Raw genomic sequence first — 21,490 nt, forward strand, 5'->3', positions numbered from 1 at the left:
TCACAAGTTCAAAACCAGCATCTGCAACTTAGTGAGGCCCTAAGCAACATAGAGAGACCCTGTCTCTAAATAAAATTTTAAAAGGGCTGAGGGTGTGTGGCTTGGTAGATAAGACCCTTGGGTTCAATCCCTGGTGCCAAAAAAAAAAATCTTTGGCAAGGGTTGGGGTTGTAGCTCAATGGTAGAGCACTTGCCCAGCACATGTGAGGCACTGGGTTCAATCCTCAACAGCACATAAAAATAAATAAGTCAAATAAATATATTGTGTCCATCTACAACTTTAAAAAAATTTAAAAAGAATCTTTGGCAGGATATGCAATAAATGGATAACACTAGCAACCTGTGAATACAATTACTTGATAAAAAATAACTTTTAATAACCAAAACTAAAAAATAAATAACCAAAACTTATAAAGCATTCTATGCTTGTAAAGCATTCTAATCTATGTCTCATTCTCTTTACTATTTTTATGGTGTTGTGAATTTCACACAGACACCTTTACCCTAAGGTGTTCATGCTCCTGAGCACTTCTGTCTTATTTCTTTGGTTTTTTGTTTTGTTTTATGCTGAGGATTGAACCTAGGGCCTCCATCATGTTGGGCAAGCACTCTACCACTAAACTAAATCCCTAGCCCCTGTCTTATCTCTTTGTTTCTTTTCTTGTCTCTTTCTTTTTTTCCTACAATTTCATTTCCTTTCCCTTTTTTCTCTTTCTCCAGTTCTCCTCTCTTAGGGTATTGGTGACACCCAGTAGCATTGGTGGCCATTGCATAACACTACTTCTAATGTTCTGTACTAATGGGTTATCTATGTTAAACATATTCTATGTAAAGAAATGCTTTTTTTGCTCTCTGAAATAATGTAGGGACCGGTACAAGGTGCTGTTGTACCACACATACTGAAAGCAGTTCTCATGTTTGTGTGAAAGTATAGCTATGTTGAATGGTTGAATTTTAGGATTTATATCAAGATACAAATCATATTTTCAGATATTATTTTGTGATGATGTCATTATTACTAAATTGGACTGTCATAAACAATGCCATTTTATATTTAATTATGAAAAAACAAACTTGCTACTTAACTTAAATCCAACTATTTAATTTACTTTTTTACTTTACTCATTTAGGTATGGATGGCAGAACAGAAAATATCATATGATAAGAAGAAACAAGAAGAATTAATGCAACAGTACCTTAAAGAACAAGAGTCATATGATAATAGGTGAGATATGCCCCTCTGCCATTGTTTATAGAATAATCAATTACAGGAGACTAATCCCTTTACTCTCATAGATGGTCACTTTATTTGACTTTACCCATAATTCACGTAAAATGTATTTTCTACGACTCATATAGTTTCTGAGAAAAGCTGGGTGTGGTAGCTGCTTCAGAGGTGTGGCAAGAGATTTGCTTGAGCCCAAGAGTTTGAGACCAGCCTTGGAAAATAGTGAGACCACTGTCACAAAAATAGATTTAATAAACAAAGCACAGTGGGGCACATCTGTATTCCTAGCAGCTCAGGAGGCTGAGGCAGGAGGATTGGAGTTGAAAGCCAGCCTCAGCACCTTAACAAGGCTCCAAGCAACTCATTGAGACCCTGGCTGTAAATAAAATATAAAAAAGGGATAGGGTTGTGGCTCAGTAGTTGAGTGCCCTTGGGTTCAATCACTTGTACAAAAATATAAATAAATAAATAATAAAAATAAGTAAACCAATCAATAAAAATCAAGTGAACTGTAGAACACTCCTCTGTTTATAGGCATTGGGTTGCTTATACTTTTGAGCTATTGTGAATAATGCTGTGTAAATCTTTAGAGGTAACTGCTCAAGTTCCTGTTTTCAATTTCTTTAAATATATTTTTAGGTGGGGCTGGGATTGTGGCTCAGCGATAGAGTGCTCGCCTAGCACTGGTGGGACTGGGGTTTGATCCTCAGCACCACATAAAAATAAAGGCATTGTGTTATGTCCATCTACACCTAAAAAATAAATATTAAAAAATAAAATTAAAAAATAATAAATATATTTTTAGGAATGGAATCACTGGATCATATAATTCACCAAATTCTTTTCTGTAGTGACTGTGCTATCTTTTTTTTTTATTAGAACTTTATAGTTATATATAGTAGTTGGGGGGCTCATCCCAACAAACTCATACATGCATGAAATTTTAATTCAGGTCATGATCCCCACTTTTTCCTCCCATTTCCTTCCCCTCTCCCATTCTCCTTCCTCTACTATAATTCCATTTGCTTATTTATTTATATTTGATCAGTTCTTTTTACTTATGCATAATGGTGAAGTTCCCTGTTGATTTTTGTTTGTTTGTTTGGTATCAGGAATTGACTCAGGGGCACTCAACCACTGAACCACATCCCCAGTCCTATTGTATTTTATTTAGAGACAGGGTCTCACTGAGTTGCTGAGCACCTCACTTTTGCTGAGGCTGGCTTTGAACTCATGATCCTCCTGCCCCAGCCTCCCAAGCCACTGGGATTTCAGGCATGTTTTTGTTTTTTAATTTATTTTTTATTTTTAATTTATTTTTTATTTTTTAGTTATAGGTGGACACAATATCTGTATTTTATATTTATGTGGTGCTGAGGATAGAACCGAGAGCCTCACCATGCTAGGCGAGCGCTCTACCTCTGAGCCACAACCCCAGCCCCTCCCGGCCACAATTTCTTAATCCATCATTTATTGGTGGGCACCTGGGTTGATTTCATAATTTAGTTATTGTGAATTGCTCTGCAATGAACATGGAGGTGAATTTATTGCTGTAGTATGCCAATTTTAGATCTTTTAGGAAAATACCAAGGAATGAGATAGGTGGGTTATCCCTAGTTTTGTAAGAAATCTCTATACTGCTTTCCTGAGTAGTTGTACTAGTCTACAGTTCCACAAAAATGTACAAGTGTACTTTTTCCTTGCCAGCATTTACTGTTTGTGTTCTTGATCGCTGCTGTTCTGACTGGAATAAGATGAAATCTTGGTGTAGTTTTGATTTGCGTTTCCCTGATTGATAGAGATGTTAAACATTTTTTCATAGATTTTTTTGACCATTTGTGTTTCTTTTTTCAGAAGTTTCTGGTTAGTTCTTTGGCCCATTTATTGATTGAGTTAGTTGGTTTGAGTTTTTGTTGTGTTTTTTTGGGGGGGTATTAAGTTGAATTCTTTATATATTCTGTATGTTAACCCCCTATTGGAGACGTCACTGGTCAAGATTTTCTCCCATTCTGTAGCTCTCTCTCCATACTTTTAATAATTTCCTTTGCTGAAATGCTCTATTTAACTTTTTTTTTTTTTTTTGGTTTTTTGTGTTCAGCAGTAACCATCCTAGTAAGTATGAAGTGGTATCTCATTGCAGTTTTGGATTTACATTTCCATAATATTTAGTGATGCTGATCTTTTTAATTTTCACTTTTTAAAAATATTTTTTAGTAGTAGTTGGATACAGTATCTTTATTTTATTTATTTTTATGTGTTGCCGAGGATCAAACCCAGGGCTTCGCACGTGCTAGGCAATTGCTCTACTGCTAAGCCACAACCCAGCCCTTAATTTTCATTTTTTAATGGTGTTAATATAAGACAAAATTTACATACTTGTGTAAAGATATGTTGACTTCTAAGTATATTAAGAGTTTTTGGGGCTGGGGATGTGGCTCAAGCGGTAGCGCGCTCGCCTGGCATGCGTGCGGCCCGGGTTCGATCCTCAGCACCACATACCAACAAAGATGTTGTGTCCACCAATAACTAAGAGTTTTGGCATCATCACCATAATCTAATTTCAGAACGTTTCATCTCTGAAAAAGAAATCTTATACCTATTAGCAATTACTTCCAATTTCCCAACCTTGTCCTTCTTCTACCTCTCAGCCCTAAGTAATTGCCAGTCTACTATCTCTATAAATTTGCCAATTCTGGACATGTCCTGTACATGTGGCATCTTGTAACTGATTTCTTTTTCTTAGCATGTTTCATGGTATGACATGTATCAGCACTTAATTCCTTTCTGTTGCTGAATAATAATCCATTGTATGGATGTCTGTACCTATGTTCCTTTGCTTCTCTTTTTTTTTCCATAACAGTTGTTTATAGAATCCAATGGAAGTAAGAGAAGAATCTCAATCATGTAGCATATCCATTTTGATTGTCTTTTCCAAGTATGAGAGGAAATTCTATTTCCTTGTTGGCTTTCTTCTTTATAATTAGCACTTTACCTGTATTTTTTTTTTATATTTATTTTTTTAGTTATCGGCAGACACGTTGTTTGTATGTGATGCTGAGGATCGAACCCGGGCCGCACGCATGCCAGGCGAGCGTGCTACCGCTTGAGCCACATCCCCAGCCCTTTACCTGTATTTTTTGAATTAAACTTTAACTCAGGCATACAATTTGTGGCTGAGGATTTTTTATAAAAAGCCAAACATTTCTTTTTGTAAATGGAACCTGAACAGGAAACTTTCAGTGTTAAAATGGAACAATAAAAATAAGATTTTTGAGGTACAGCAGGCACTGATTCTATCATATTAAGTTGCTTATTGGAGAGTTTTTTTAAAATGAGTCTTTTTTCATTGGCCTCACTAAAGAATTTGATTCTCTCATTTAGATTCTTACAAGCATTAATTGGCTTTGACTTTCTCAAGAAAACCCAGACTCATTTTCAAAACTGATTCCTCACAATTAAGAAAAACTGTTGGCAACCTTGTCCTTGTCCAACTGTTTAACTTAATTCCAACTCTGTGATGACCTTCAGGATTTCAACAGCATTTCAGAATTTAAGAAAAGTCCTTTAGAGTGACCGTAGAGCTTTTCCTCTTTTTTGTTGAGAGGACCAGAATATTTCAAGTAAGAAGACGGTTTCAAAACTTACAGCCTATTATTAAAGAAATAGTATTGTGATTTCCATTCACATATTCTAAAGAAACAGTATTGTTTGATTTCCGTTCACATATTCTAAATGTCCTCTAATCAGTGGGGTAAAATTTTAGAATTTGAACTCTAACAAAAAAAATATTTATTTTTATTCTCTTGGGGTTCCTTTTGGGGTGGAAGGATAAAACTGTTAAGTTTATTTCTTATGTCATTTAGATTGCTTATGGGAGATGAACGTGTAAAGAATGGCCTTAATTTCATGTATGAAGCCCCACCAGGAGCCAAAAAAGGTACTTGCCCTGTTTCCTTAAAATATTTTATATGTTTACAACTACAGATTGAGAACTGCTGGGTGTGATAGCACAAACCTGTAGTGGCAGCTACCAGGGAGTCTCAAAACAGGAAGAGGCAAATTCAGGACCAACCTGCACAACATAGTGACCTCCATCTCAAAGAAATTAATTAATCAAAATTTTTAAAAAAGATTGAAAACTGCTAATAGACTTTTTTTAAGAGAGAGAGGAGAGAGAGAGAAAATTTTTTTGTTGTTGTTTTTAGTATTTATTTTTCAGTTTTCGGTGGACACAACATCTTTATTTTATGTGGTGCTGAGGATAGAACCCAGCTCTCCACACATGCCAGGAGAGCGTGTTACCGCTTGAGCCACATCCCCAGCCAGCTAACAGACTTTTTAAAAGTATTCTTTGTTTTTAAAGATTGTTATCATGTCAGGTGCAATGGTGCAAACCTATAATCCTTATCTGGGAGGCTGAGACAGGAAGATCACAACTTTAGTAACACCCTCACTTAAATAAAAAGGACTGGGTTTGTAGTTCAGTGTTAGAGCACCCCTGGCTTCAATCCCCAGTACTACAAAATAATAAATAAAAAATAAATAAAATTGGTTTTCTGAGGAGATAATAAAGAATAATATTATAACCAATAAAGTAGAATAAATATTAAAAATATTGTTCTAGTAATTTTTCATGAGGTGTCCTTTTGGGAGGAAAAAAAATCTCAACACCAGCAGAAATGCATTTATTCTTTTATAATGTGGTTATATCTTTAGTCTTTCCTTCTAAATATACTTGTGTATATAAAATACAATATTCACTATCTGTAAAAAGCATAAAAGTTTCAAAATTAGCAATTAACAATTAGCAGTTAACATGTTTGTTAAATATAGTATTGTTAAATTCAGTATTGTATTTTATCCTTTCGTCCTTGATTTTTATCTCATGCAAAAAGAAAGAAGTCAAACCAGTACAATCTTACAAATTATAATCAAATAACATATCATAGTGGTAATATACATTTGATTTTTACACTGATAATTTTAACTTGTCTTACTTTTTCCCCTCCTGTATTTTTGATATGCAATCAAGAAAACAAAGAGGTAAAGCACTATTTACTGTTTTAATTTACTTATAATTAATTTTGATTTTATGGAGAAAATTGAAAGACTTTTTAATGAATGTTTTAGAAAGAAGAAACAGAAGGAGAGACAGAATACAAATTTGAATGGCAGAAAGGAGCTCCATGAGAAAAGTACGGTCTGGTTTGCTTTTAAGATACAATATATATCACTATATCTGCAATCCCATCTTATGTTATTACCTTTATATGCGTTAGAGAAAGTAACTAATATGAAAACATTTTTATTGAACTTTCTTATGCAACCAATCTACTTTTATCATAGTCTTGTTTTATATTCTTGTTCTTTTTATTTATAAATTACAAACTATAAGCCTAGATATTTGATAACTATTTTGAAATATTAAATAGACTATAGTTCTGTATACTTATTGAAGTAATAACACATTTCATATTGTTTTGAGGACTATAACTTTTTCAAGTTAACTACCATTGAATTTATTAAATTATTCTTAATATTTTATTTATACATTTTCTCTATTTAATAGATATGCCAAAGATGACATGAACATCAGAGATCAGCCCTTTGGCATTCAGGCAAGTGACATGTATTTTACCCTTTACGAATAATTTTTATTTAGTAAATATCTACATAATTATCAAAAAGGTGTTCACGCTGAAAAAGAACAATATGGTTTGTATTGGTATCAGATGATGGTAGGAATAAGGAGAAAACATTAAATGTGGTAGACTGACCAAAAATGTGAATCAAAATTACTAATAAGAGTTATGGGGAGGCTGGGATTGTAGCTCAATGGTAGAGCGCTCGCCTAGCATGCGTGGGGCCCTGTGTTCGATCCTCAGCGCCGCATAAATTAAATGAGTGGAATAAAGGGATTGTATCCAACTACAACTTAAAAAAATAAATATTAAAAAAAAAATTATAGGGCTGCAGTTGTGGCTCAGCTGTAGAGCCCTCACCTAGCATGTGTGAGGCCTGGGTTTGATCCTCAGCACCACATAATAATAAATAAATAAGATAAAGATATTGTATCCAACTGCAACTAAAAAATAAATACTTAAAAAAAAGAGTTATAATGATGTTGGTGTCTGCTCTTTTCCAAGAATTTAGAGAATTAGGTCATGACCAAGAAAAGATTTAAAACAGTAATTTGTTTAGAATCAGGGCAGCCTGTCACTAGAGGGAATCCTTATAAAGAAAATGTTGTTGGAACCTTTCCTTGCTTTTCATTTATGTATTATCTGTAACTTAAACAGCAGAGCTGAGTCCTTACAGTTGGCACAGAGGTTGGGCCTAAAAAGCCTAAAATAAGTTCTATTTGAACCTTTACAGGAAAATTTTGCCAGCTCCTGGTTTAGAAATTTGAAACTTTTAATTTTGACTTATTAAAACTAAGAAATTTTAAGATGATATTGTTATATTGCAACCAACTAAGAAGTAAAAAACAATAGGATTCAGCTTAGGTGTTAGGCAGAATTTATAATAAGATTTTAGTATTTGTATTAAATTTACCAAACTTAGTTTTGTAGTATCTTTTCCTACAGATCTTTTTAAAATGTGAGTAATTTAACTTGAATCCTGCCAAACATTGGTTAGATTCGTAGTATTTTAGTAACCAAAAGAATATTCATTCACTTTTCTCAGGTTCGAAATGTAAGATGTATTAAATGTCACAAATGGGGTCATGTCAACACAGATCGAGAATGTCCTTTGTTTGGTCTTTCTGGAATCAATGCAAGTTCGGTTCCCACTGATGGCTCAGGTAGGCATTAGACATGATTTTTTTTAGAATTTAGGTAAATAAGGAAAGAAAAATAACATTTTTTTCTTTAATCTGAGTATTTTTTGTTTTATTTGAGTTTTATTGTTTTAGACTAAGGCACATTACCAAAATATGATTATCATTGAGAAATTCTGTGTTGAAACTAAAATGCTTTGTAATAGAATTAAAATGTAATTTTTCCAGCCAAAGGCCCTATGAACTTGATTTTTTAAGGTAAGATAACAATAAATACTTTATCAGGTTAGTGGCCTAAAATTAGAAAATAAATAGTTGATTCTCATATTTAGATTCTCCTGATTTTTAAAAAAGGCTGGAGTGAAAGCCTCAGCAATCATTTCTCTTTGGTTCATGGAATTAAAAACAAAACTGAGTAAAAAAAGATGATAAATATGTTTAAATTGGGTTTATATTGGAAAATTATTTATCTTACTACGTATTATTTTCTAAAAAAAAATTTGTCCACTTGGGTTTGCATCATTTTGGCTCTTCATAAAAAGGATACTAAAACTGTGAAGTTTTAGCTTAAGTTCATCATTATCTTACTACTATTTCATTGAGATAGCCATACTAATTTAATCCTGTCTCAGAATAAGTCATAATAGAAATACCCTACTTAATTCTATAACCTTCAATGAGTAATTTCACTTTTATGGGCTTCAACTCCTGATTTTTTTTTTTTTTTTTTTTTTGGTACAAGGGATTGAACCCAAGGGCACTTTATTACTGAACTACATCCCCAGCCCTTTATAAAATCTTTTACCTGGAGGTAGGGTTCCACTAAGTTGCTGAGAGTCTGACTGAATTGCTGAGGCTGACATCAAACTTGAGATCTTCCTACCTGAGCTTCCCTAGTCACTGGAATTACAGGCATGAGCCATCACACCCAGCTCAACTCCTGATTTTACAATAAGGATGATAGTATGACTCAGATTTTCAGCACTTTATAAAGCAGCTATAGAACTCTTTTTTTTTTAAAGAAATCTTACATAAAACCCTAAAACATAAAAGCACTGCTATTTATTGAAACAAGTCCTCTGGGCATTAAGTCCCCTTCTTTCAGTTGCAAGGCCTCCAGTCATCTCTTTAGAATCTCTATGGCTTTTGCTGTTCACCTCAATCTTGAGCCTAGGGTTCACCCTCATTCAGCTTTCAACCTTTTGCATCTGTTCTTACTTTCTTCTAGAAAACCACGTTCAAAAAAGTTCATCTTAATATTAGGAGTTTAGGAATTTGATCCATCGTTATTTTGGGCATTTCCCTAGTGGTGGTATAGATGTTAGAATTGGTGAAGGAAGCATACCTATAAAATACTGTGATTGATTTTTGAAAAATCTTTATTCCTGTAAAATAAGTTCAGAAACCACCTTTTAAGGAGAAGGAGAACTAGTTGTTCAGTTGTAAGACAATGTTAATACAGTCTTTGTTCTGGCAAAATACCTTATAAAAGAACTTACCAGGGCTGGGGATGTGGCTGAAGTGGTAGCACGCTCGCCTGGCATGCGTGCGGCCCGGGTTCGATCCTCAGCACCACATACCAACAAAGATGTTGTGTCCGCCGAGAACTAAAAAATAAATATTAAAAAATTCTCTCTCTCTCTCTCTCCTCTCTCACTCTATCTTTAAAAAAAAAAGAACTTACCACTGATACCACAATACAGATACTCTTAATAACCCACATAGCTAATTCTCCCTCCTTCCCTGCCCTCTTCCAATTAGTAGAAGGGATAAAGGCCCCAAAGGAAATAAAACCCCAAAGAAAATGGAGTGGAGTAGGTCATACATCACGAACCCATTTGGCTCAAATATTTTTGACACTTCCCTTTCTTAGTCCAGAGATTCATTGTTACATCTTAAAAGTATATTCTGTTTTCAAGATAGGGTTGCTTCTTTCTCATCTTTTCCTTCATGCCAGTCTTATAGTTTCCTTACACCTACATGATTCATGGGTTGTTTTGAGACAGGCAGAAGTAGTAGCTGTCTTTCTTCCCCAGCCTCATCTTACTCTGATCCTGCTTCTGAGAGAATGAGTAGGATAGACTCCAGGCTTAGCCCTTTCTTTTAATAATCAGTAGGCCTGCCTTGTCTTGAGTCTGTATTAGAAAGTATGCTAACAACAACCCAAAGAACTTGTGTATTAACCTATTTTTAAAAGTATTTAAAACAAGAGCTGGGGTTGTGGTTCAGTGGCAGAGCACTGGCCTCGAACATGTGAGGCACTGGGTTCGATCCCCAGTGTCACATAAAAGTAAATAAACAAAATAAAAGTATTGTGTCCAACTACAACTAAAATATTTTTTTAAAATAAAGATATTATGTCCATGTTTAACTAAAAATATTTTTTAAAAAAATAAGTATTGAAAACAGTAAAACCCCACAGTCACATGCCACACAGTTAGTAAATTCCTGTTTAATGCAGCTGGTTATTGACTTTTCTTTAGCCCTCCATTTGTATCCATTAACCTTATGGTAATTCAGTGTATGCAATTCAGGTTTTTGTATGCCATTCATTGGGGTATTATTGTAGAACTATTCTTTTCAGTTAAGTGAACTTTGTCCAAATAACATGAATGAAGTAGAAAAATACATAACTTGTTGAATCCTATTGTTTTACCTATATTTAACCATATTTAAGAAGTCTACATATATTGACATATGTTACATACAATATATTGTCTGTTTTGCCTGTGAAATTTGGTAAAGACTTGAAAGAACTGTATACAGGGTGTTGGAGCAAGTATGGTAAGATGAATATTTAAATCCTTTGTTAATAAATTGAACAGCCATTTTGAAGGGCCATAATATATATCAGAAGTATTCAAAACATCATTTGGGGCATGCCTGTAATCCTAGCTACTCAGGAGGCTGAATCAGGAGGATTGCAAACTTGAGGCCAGCCTTAACAATTTACTGAGGCCCTGTCTCAGAAAAACACAAACAAAAATCCACCATATCCTTTTACCTTCCAGTAGTTAAAAGAAAGCAATAAGGTATACCCTCAAAGATTCACAGTAGTGAAAGATTAGAAACAACATGTAGACTTCTCAAGTATGGTTAAATATAGGTAAAACAATAGGATTCAACAATTTATGCATTTTTCTACTTTGTTCATATTATTTGGAAAAAGTTCATTTGACTGAAGAGGAATTCTACAATAATACCCCAATGAATGTCCATCAGTAGGGGGTTTATTCAGCAGTTATTTATGAAGCAATTATAAGTTCTGTGATGAAAATGTAATTGGAATCTGTGATCAAAACTAACTGGGGAGTTACTATATTAAGTGGTCAGAAAGGCCCCTCTGAGGAAGTGATGTTAAGATGAGACCTGAATGACAAGACGATTACAGCAGTGTGAGATCTGGGAAAAGAGCATTTGGCGTATCAGGCAAAAGGAACAGCCTTTCATACAGAGGGACCATCAATCCTGATAGGGCACATACTTAGTGGCACTCACCTAGTGGTTAAAAACATTGACTAAAGGGCCTGGGGTTGTGGCTCAGCGATAGAGCGCTTGCCTAGCCATGTGTGAGACCCTGGGTTTGATCCTCAGCACCACTTAAAAATAAATAAATAAAGGTATTGTGTCCAACTACAACTAAAAAATAAATATTAAAAAAATATTGATTGAAGATGACTCCTTAGATGCCTGCTTTAGAACTTCTACTGTGCTGCTTCTTAATTGTAACTTTAGGCAAGTTATTTAACATCTCTTGCTGATATGTATAAAACATAATAGTACCTACATCTCATAAAGTTGTTATGAAAACTAGATAAGTTAATACATGATGCTTAGAATAGTGCCTGGCATGTAATAATCACTTCTTGAGTATTTTTTTTATTAATTGTGGAGTATCTCCCGCAAATGGAATACTCTACAACCGTATGTAATATATATACATAAGTAATATAGCTAGAGATCTATGTTGATTTGTAAGGATATAGGAGGATATATCAAGTGTAAAAAAAGTTAAATGGTATCAATTAAAAGTATGTAGGATAAACAAAATGTCAGGCATTCCATAATTAAATTGGCTTTCAAGGATGAAGTTATTTTTAAAATCTGTATGACTTTAGATGCTCTACCTTTTATGATAAAAGGATGACTTACTGATATAAGAGCCTCTATTTTTAGGGTTGTCGGTGTAGCTCAGTGGTAGTGCATTTGCCTGGAGCCTCTGGATTTGATCCCTAACCACCCGCACCCCCCAGAAAAGCCCTATTTGAAAATTAATTCTTAGAACCAGTTTATTATTTATTTTTCAAACACTTGTTTTTAGCAACTATGTATTTGACATCCTACACATTAGCCAATAAGTTTTTTAAACTTTATGTTCTGGTTTATTGAAGGTATAGACTATTCCTAATTTCCAATCAAATCAGAAACATTAACATATCACATAAGAGACAGTTGGGCACAGTGGTGCATGCTTATAATTCTAGCAGCTCAGGAGGCTTAGGCAGGAGTATCACAAGTTCAAAGCCAGCCTCATAAACTTAGCAAGACCCTGACTCTAAATAAAAAATAAAAGGGGCTAGTGACAATCTACTCAAAATTAGAATACGATTTAAGAGTCTGTTTAATAGAGGAAAGCATTGTTAAATTAGGTAGTTAACAGAGTAAGAAGGACTAAAATGATCTCTGAAGAATTAAAATTTAGATAGGTAGAAAGAAAGTTTGACACCTCCCCCCCCAAAAAAAAGACCTGAAGAAAAACATAAGCACAAAAGAATTTAACTTGAATAGAATAAAATTTGAATGGCTCTCAAGATGGGATGGAGGGAATTTGTCCATTCATCCTGCAACCAGTGTTTCCCAAGCTTACCTACTGTAAGGAATCACTTAACACAGCTTGTTTAAATATTGGTTCTCAAGCTCCTGCCCCATAGGGGCTATTGAATAAGAGTCCAGAGAAAAGTCTGAGAATCTTATCCTCGGATAATGCTTATGATCTGTTGTTTGTCTTTGGAAGGCAAATAATATAGAGGAAAATGAAAGAGAAATGTGTTGAAAGAGCCTTTACATAAAAAAGGGGGGGGACAAATTTTCAACATTTCTAATTTTTAAGTATTGTAAAGAATCTAAATATCGTGCAATAGGGGAATGGCATGATATTAATTAAACTAGGTGTGGTATCGAAGGCCTATAATCCATCTACTCAGGAGGCTGAGGCAAGAGAATCACAAGTTGGAGGCCAGCCTCAGCAACTTATTGAGACCCTGATTCAAAATAAAAAATGAAAAGGGCTGGGGATATAGTTCAGTGTTAGAGAGCACCCCTGATTTCAATTCCCAGTACTCCAGATAAAAAATACTAACTGAATTTTCATTGGAATTAGTTAAGATGTTAATTTGATGAAATTACAAGCAATATTATTTTGTATTAAAATTTTAAAATAAACTTAAAATTTAGCCTTTTTAAGCACTAAAACTCTTCAGAAAGCTAATGCTTTCCTTTCTATTCCCATGTTAAGTTTATTTTCAGAATATTAGAACAGCTAAAGGAAGCAGAGTTATGGTTGTGGTGCAAAGGCTGTGTTCACAATGAGAAATACCTAACAGACTGAATTAATTCTTTGCCTTAATCTTTATATCTTTAAGATATTAGGGAAACTTTATCTTTATATCTTTAAGATATTAGAGAAACTTCCATTTCCAGTTTTTTCTTTCAAACTGACAAGGTATGAGAGTAAAAACTGCCATATACACAGGGTATTTTAATTTCTTAAATTCTGTATCTGAATTGTCTAAGAATATCTGAAGACATTGAACTCTGTTAAAATTGTGAAAGGAATAGGGATTCATTCAGTTGTAAAGCCCTTGCCTAGTATGCACAAGGTCATAGGTTCCATCTCCAGCACCACAAAAAAAGAAAAAGAAATCAGTAGCTTTCACTATCTAGGCTATTACATAAGGTGAAAGTTACCAATCTGTTTCTGATGTACCATCAAGGTTGAAAACCATTATCTTAAGCTGTTTATAAGAATAATTGAAGATTTGGGAGGATAGTACCTTTTACTGTATATTTGTTTGTTTAACTTGTGTTTTATTTATCATAAAGTCATAAATTTATCCTAAGGAAATAGTCATGAATATGTCCTAAAGATTTAGTCACAAAGAATTGTGTATGATAGTGAGAGACAATACTAAAATATCTAGTAAAAAAAAAAAATTCCCTCATACTGGGGTTTGAACCCAGGGGCATTCTACCCACAAGCTATATCCCCAGCCCTTTTTATTTTAATTTTGTGACAGGGTCTTACTAAATTGCTGAGGCTGTTCTCGAAACTTGTGTGTGATTGTTCTGCCTCAGCTTACCAATCTGGGATTATGAACATGAACCTGGACTGTTGAAAGGAAATTAAGTGAATTATGGAACATTGTTATAATGGAATTCTGTACAATGCAGCATTTAAAATGATAAGATTTCTTAATGATGGGGATATTTTTTAAAACATTTAGTGAATTTTTTAAAAATAGGTTATAAGACAGAGAAGTTACAGTTGTATATCTGTTTATGTGTATAGGTAGACACAGAAACAGATATTTTAAAGAAAAGGATTGGAATGAGATAGACCAAATTAATAGTGGTTGTGTTTGGGTAGTAGGATTACTAAGATTTTTAGTTTTATCTTTTTGCTTATCCATATTTCCAACAGTGAAGATAAATTACATTTATAAATTTTTAAGTGAGCATTTCTTTAAAAGAATTAAAAATTATACATAGAAATAAATTATTTTAAATTGTATTGCTCCATTAATGCCTCTAAAGTTTGACCTGAATTTAGCAGTAGTACTTAACTAAAGCTAATAGAAACTCTTAAAGTTTTCTCAAAAACAAAATCAAAACTCTACTATCTTAAATAGAAAAGTGAGTAATAATGATGTAATATTCTGAACTTGAATGCAATGAAAAATAAACTGACCAATTTCCTAATCCACTTGGTGATTCAAACTAAAAAAAAAAATCTTTTCATTTAAAAAAATCACCTATTGAATAATGTCTCACCAGTGAATAGAGATTATTTTTGCAATAAGGCAATTTCAGTAGATGTGGTTATCATGGGATAATCACACCCCTGGGGTACAGCCTTGTGCCTGTAATCTCCCAGGAGTGTAATTATTTCATGATAACTGCACCCCCTGGTGTTACATTATTTCTATTATGAAATTCTTAGTTTAGTATATAAAGTAACTTACTTTGATCACTGGAAACTGCAAGGTGCTGTTAGAATGCTCCAGCTGTGAGGTTTACAGAGACCAGCTATAAGATTTACTTCTCCTTTACAAAGTTAAATTAGGCAATCAAAATGCTTCTTTGGGCTAAGCTGGTTTAGAATATCTTTTCTACTGAAAAGATCATCTTACCTTTTTCATCCACTCCAGATACATCAAAATTATCCTTAAAACTTGTAAGCTTCAGTGGTAACTGAATTTTTATAAAATATTCTATAACATAATTAAATGACTAATTCATATCTTTTATCTATACTCTGTAGAACTTATTTTTTATCACTGACTCTTAACATCTGTCAGTTATTTGTGTTTTTAATGTATATTGAAATTAAAAATCTTTTTCTTTTTTCTTAAACCACAGTGGAGTATTTCAACAGAGCAAGTGATTTGTTTGTTTTTTCTGGTACTAGGGATTGAACCCAGCCAGGGCCTCATGCATGCTAGGCAAGTGCTCTACCACTGAGCTGCATCTCCAGCCTTTTTATTGTATCTTGAGACAGGGTCTCACTAAGTTGCCCTCAAACTGAGGCTGACCTCAAACTGAGCAAGTATTTTTTAAACAGCTTTATTGAGCTATAATTTACATGCCATCAATGCAATGGCTTTTAGTGTATTTACAGAGTTGTACATCCATCACTATAGTCAATTTTAGAACATTTTAATTTTTCTAAAAAAGAAAGAAAGAAAATCCCTTGACCCTCACCCTCCAGTCCCCAGCTGTAGGCAACCACTAAACTACTTTCTGTCCCTATATCTTTGCCTCTTCTGGACATTCCATTCTTCCATGGAATGTGTTTTCCCATTATGCTTAAATGCCCAGATATTCACACACACATACACCAGTCTTATAATAGCCCACCAGGATACAAGTTTATATGTAGGCACCTATAAAACAGGTAAATGTGTAAGATTTTCTTCAAAGAACATAAAGCAAAATTCTATTTTTAAACTCCTTTATTCCCTAAACATGGATTTTGTATCTCTCTCCATGTTTGACTTTCAGATCTTTTTCTTCAGGAAGCAAATAGTTAGCTCTAAATAGTTACTCTATAGGAGAGCTAGACATGCTGAAGCACTTCCTTTGCTAATATTTTATTAAAGATTATTACACCTATATTTTTATACCTCATGAGAGGTACTGGCATGTAATTTTTCTTTCTTGTTTGTATTTGGTTTTGGTATCAGGATGATGTTAGTCTTATAGAATAAGTTAGGTAATGTTCCTTCTGTTTCTGTTATCTAGAAGAGATTATTAATATAATTTCTTCTTAGGGCTGGGGATGTGGCTCAAGTGGTAGCGCACTCGCCTGGCATGCGTGCAGCCCGGGTTCGATCCTCAGCACCACATACAAACAAAGATGTTGTGTCCGCCGATAACTAAAAATAAATAAATAAATAAATATTTAAAAAATTCTCTCTCTCTTTCTCTCTCTCTCCCTCCCTCCCTCCCTCCTTCTCTCTCCCTCTCTCTCCCTGTCTCACTCTCTTTAAAAAAAAAATATATATATATATATAATTTCTTCTTTAAATATTTGATAAAATTAACTAGTGAATCCATCTGGGCCTGTCACTTTTTGTTTTAGAAGGTTATTGATTGATTGTTGGCTAAATTTCTTTACTAGATAGATGCCTATCAAATGACCTTTTTCTCCTTTTGTCAGCTTTGGTAGATTGTGTCTTTCAAAGAATTGGTCCATTTCATGTAAATCAGATTTAATGGTATAGAATCATTTGTTGTATTCCATTATTACCCCTCTAATGTCCATGTCTAGTGTTGACCCTCATTTCATTTCTCTTTCCTTGGTTAGCTAGAGCTTTATCAATTTACTGATCTTTTCAAAGAACCAGCTTTTGTTGTGATTGATTTTTCTCCCTTGTTTTCCTCTTTTTATTTCTTCTCTTCTTATTTTGAATTTAATTTGCTCTTCCTTTTCTAGTTTTATAAGACAGAAGATTATGTAATTGATTTGGGAGAGGTGATGAAGTTTGAACCCAAGGCCTCACCCATGCTAGTCAAGTTCTGTTCCACGGAGCTACACTCCAGCTCTACATATTGATTTTAAATCTTTCTTCTAATACATGTATTTAGTACTATAAATTTCTTTCTGAGTTGGTTTTTGCTGTGTCCTACAAAATTTAATAGGTTTTATTACAATGATTTCTGACATTAACTACCCAGAAATAGGCCAGACTTCATAGGTTAACAGTTCTCCAAAGACTATTCTCAATTAAGACACCAGCTACAAATTTGGGAGTTCCTAGACCACCCACCAAACCTGCTACAAATCCACGCTTCCTTCTACCTGCCTAAGGTTTGATAATTCACTAGACTGACTTACAGAACTCAGAAACTAACACTATACTTGTGATTACAATTTTACTATAGTAAAAGAATAAAAATCAGGGTAAGCCAAAAGAAGAGGTACATAGAACAAGGTCTGGGAAGGTCCCAGACACAGTCTTCCAAAGTCTCCCTGTAGAGTCAGTACCTGTCAATCTTCTTGTACATTAATATATAACAACTTTTATTAACCAGGGAAGCTTATCCAAGCTGTCTAGTTTTTATTGGTCTTTATTACATAGTTGTGAATGATCAAAATCATTAGCCATGAGATTTAACTCTTCTATCTCCAGCTCTTCTTTCTTCCTCAAAGGGCTTCTCTCACCTAGCTCAAAGTCTAGCCCTCTAATCACATGATTTATTTTTCTGGTATGGTCAGCCACTATCTTGAGTCAGCTCTTTTTTTGTTGTTTTGTTTAGTATTTTTTTTAGTTGTAGGTAGACACAATACCTTTATTTCATTTATTTATATGTGGTGCTGAGGACCGAACCCAGGGCCTCTCACCTACTAGGTGAGTACTCTACCACTGAGTCACAACCCTAGCCCTTGAGCATGATCTGATCATGTATATTGAAATTAAAAATCTTTTTCTTTTTTCTTAAACCACAGTGGAATATTTCAATCATGAGTCACCATCATGAGGCACATCAATAACATAAACTATCAGGACCCACCAAAGATACTCTTATTACTCAGGAAATGTCAAGAGTTGAGGTTCCCTCAGAACTGGGGACAAAGGCTAGGCATGGGGACCAGCCCAGCCATTCAGGAAGCTGCGGCATGAGGATCACAAGTTCAAAGCCAGCCTCAGCAATTTATTAAAGCCCTGTCTCAAAAAATAAAATGTGTTGGGGATGTGGCTCAGTGGTTAAGCACCCCTATGTTCAATCCCTACTACTTTAAAAAAAAGAACTGGGGACAAAGACCAGCCCAAAATTGTTATACAGCAGTTGTATTGTCTATTCTTAGTTGAAAATATTTTTTACTTTTTCCTGAGACTTCTTTGATATATGTGTTTAGAGCTCTGTTATTTAATCTCAAAATATTTTAGGTTTTTCTTTTACTTTTATTAAGTTGTGTTATATGGCCCAGATGTGGTCTATTTGGTAAATGTTCTATATGAATGTGAGAAAATATATATTTTTCTGCTGTTGCTAGGTGAATGAAGTATTCTATAAATGTCAATTAGGAAAAAAATGTCAACTAGATCCAGTTGATGGATCAGTTCAATATATTCTGATTTTTCACCTGTTGTATCTGTCAGTTATTGATAGAGGGATGGGAAGTCTCCAGCTATAATAGTGGAGTTGCCTGTTTCTAAAGATACTCATCAGTTTTTGCTTTACACATTTTGATGCTCTGTTAGGCACATACACATATTTGGGTCTTTTTGGAAAATTGACCCTTTGACCGTTATGTAATACTCTATTTAGCCTTGGTATTTGTCCTTGCTCTGAAATCTGTTTGTCTAAAATTAATATGGCGCCAGGTACAGTGGTGCATGCTTGTAATCCCAGCTACTCAAAAAGCTGAGACAGGAGGATTACAAATATGAGGCAATCATACTTAACAACCAGAGCAACTTAGCAACCCCCAGTCACAGATTTAAAGAATAAAAAGGGTGGCTCAGTGGTTTTAACGCAGTGGTAGAGTTCTCCTGGATTCAATAAAATTAATATATATGCTCCATCTTTATTTGGTTATTGTTAGCCTGGGGTATATCTTTCTCCATTCATGCACTCTTTTGCTTTGTTTTTATTTTTGTTTTTTTGTGGTGCTAAGGATCGAACTCAGAGGCTACCACATGCTAGGCAAGCACTATTACTGAACTAACCCCATCCCCCATTCTTTTACTTTTAATTTGTGTCTTTTTTTTTTTTCAGTACTGGGGGTTGGGCCCACGGGTACTTAACCACTGAACTACATCCCCAGTTCTTTTTTGAGATAGGGTCTCACTAAGCTGGCCTTGTCCTTAAGATCTTTCTGCCTTTGCCTCCCGAGTTGCTGGGATTATAAGTGTGCATCCCCCAGCTCCTGTGCCTTTATGTTTAAAGTAGATTTCTTTTGAATATCATACAGTTGGGTCTTTTTTTTTTTTCTTATAGTCTCTTAGTTGGTATGTTAAGATTCTTTATATAAAAGTGATGATTGGTATACTTAATAGCTTTCATTTTTTTAACATTTATTTTTTAGTTATAGGTGGACACAGTATCTTTATTTTACTTTACGTGGTGCTGAGGATTGAACCTAGTGCCTCACACATGCTAGGTGAGCACTCTACCTCTGAGCCACAACCCCAGCCCCTAGCTTTTGTTTTTTGTAATTGTTTTCTATTCATTGCCCTCATTCATCGTTTCATTTTTGTTCTTTTTCTGCTTCATCTGGTTTTAAATGAGTATTTTATATGATTTCACGTTTTCTCAACATTTCAATTATACTATTTCTTGATATTTTTTTTAAATTGGTCATCTCAGACTTTGCAATATACACGTATAACTAAGTCTACTTTCAAAGAACACTCTACAACTTCCTGAATAGTGCAGGTGCCTTTTAACAAAGTACCTAGTTCCTGTTATATAATAGAGTTCTTCCTTCCTATCCCTTAAACATTGCTGTTATAATTTCATTTACTCATAAGCTATAATTATTTATTTTTGCTATCTTTATTTTGAATCAGCAGTTATCCTTTGGATCAGTTAAGAATATGAAAAATGGGTTGGGAATATACCTCAATGGTAGAACACTTACCTAGTATGCACAAGGCCATGAATTGATTCCCAGCACTGCAAATAAAGAAAAAAATTGAAAAATAAAAGATCTGATTGATTTTATTTGACCTTCATTTATTCTTTCTTGAACACTCTTCCTTATGTAGACCTGAGTTTCTGACCTAGGTTATTTTGTTTCTCTCTGAAAAACTTAAAGACAGGTGTACTGACAGCAAATTCCTTGTTTGTCTGTTTATTTTATATTTTAAAGAAGGTCTTTGTTTTTATACTTTTGAACAATAATTTCAGTGATACTGAATTCTACATTGGTGGGGTTTTTTCTTTCTTTTTATTCATTTATTAGTTCTAATCAGTTATACCTGACAGTAGAAAGTTCTTCAATTCATTGTACACAAATGGAGCAGAAATTTTCACTTTTCTGGTTGTGCATGAACTCAACCTATACCCTAAAGATTTAAAAAGTGACGCAACCACTTCAGTGTGTTGTGTATATGTACCATCATTCCATTTGAAAAATAGATACCTTCTTTATCTATTCATCTGTTGAAGGGCATCGAGGTTGCTTCCATAGTTTAACAACTATTCACAATTGCTAAACTGTGGAAGCAACCTCGATTCTGTCCCTCCTTCCTTCCCTTCCTTCCTCACACTAGATAGCATTAATCCCTTTATGAGCGTTGATCCCTCAGAGACTAAACACTTCTTAAAGGTCCCACTACCTCTCAACACCATAACACTGGGAACCAAGGCTCAACATGTGTATTGGTGGGGTCAAACTATATTCAGACCATAACAGACAGATATTACAACTACCAAAAAATTGACTTAAAAATAAAGAAGTTAAGCACCAATTCTCTCCTTTATAAAGTTGATCACAAGTGCTTATACTTGATTGTGGTTGATTTAATTTTTTCCTTTATATGTAGATGATTTTATGTTGTTAAATATTTTATGCAAGAAGAAGCTAGGTAGTCGTTGAAAAAAAAATGTGGACCTATTAAAGAGATTATCTAGGCTGGGTACAATGGTGCACACCTATAATCCCAGTGGCTCAGGAGGCTGAAGAAGGAGGATTGTAAATTCAAAGCCAGCCTCAGCAACTTGGCAAGGCCCTCAGCAACTTAGCAAAACCC

The 21,490-nt window shown here is 34.3% G+C and overlaps 1 pseudogene; it reads left to right on the forward strand.

Moving 5' to 3' along the window:
• The window catches only part of LOC144252498 (corepressor interacting with RBPJ 1-like), a 36,091-nt pseudogene that overhangs the window by 2,009 nt on the left and 12,592 nt on the right, over positions 1-21,490 (forward strand).

The sequence above is a fragment of the Urocitellus parryii genome, unplaced genomic scaffold (genome assembly GCF_045843805.1).
Source record: "Urocitellus parryii isolate mUroPar1 unplaced genomic scaffold, mUroPar1.hap1 Scaffold_439, whole genome shotgun sequence".
Classification (NCBI taxonomy): domain Eukaryota; kingdom Metazoa; phylum Chordata; class Mammalia; order Rodentia; family Sciuridae; genus Urocitellus; species Urocitellus parryii.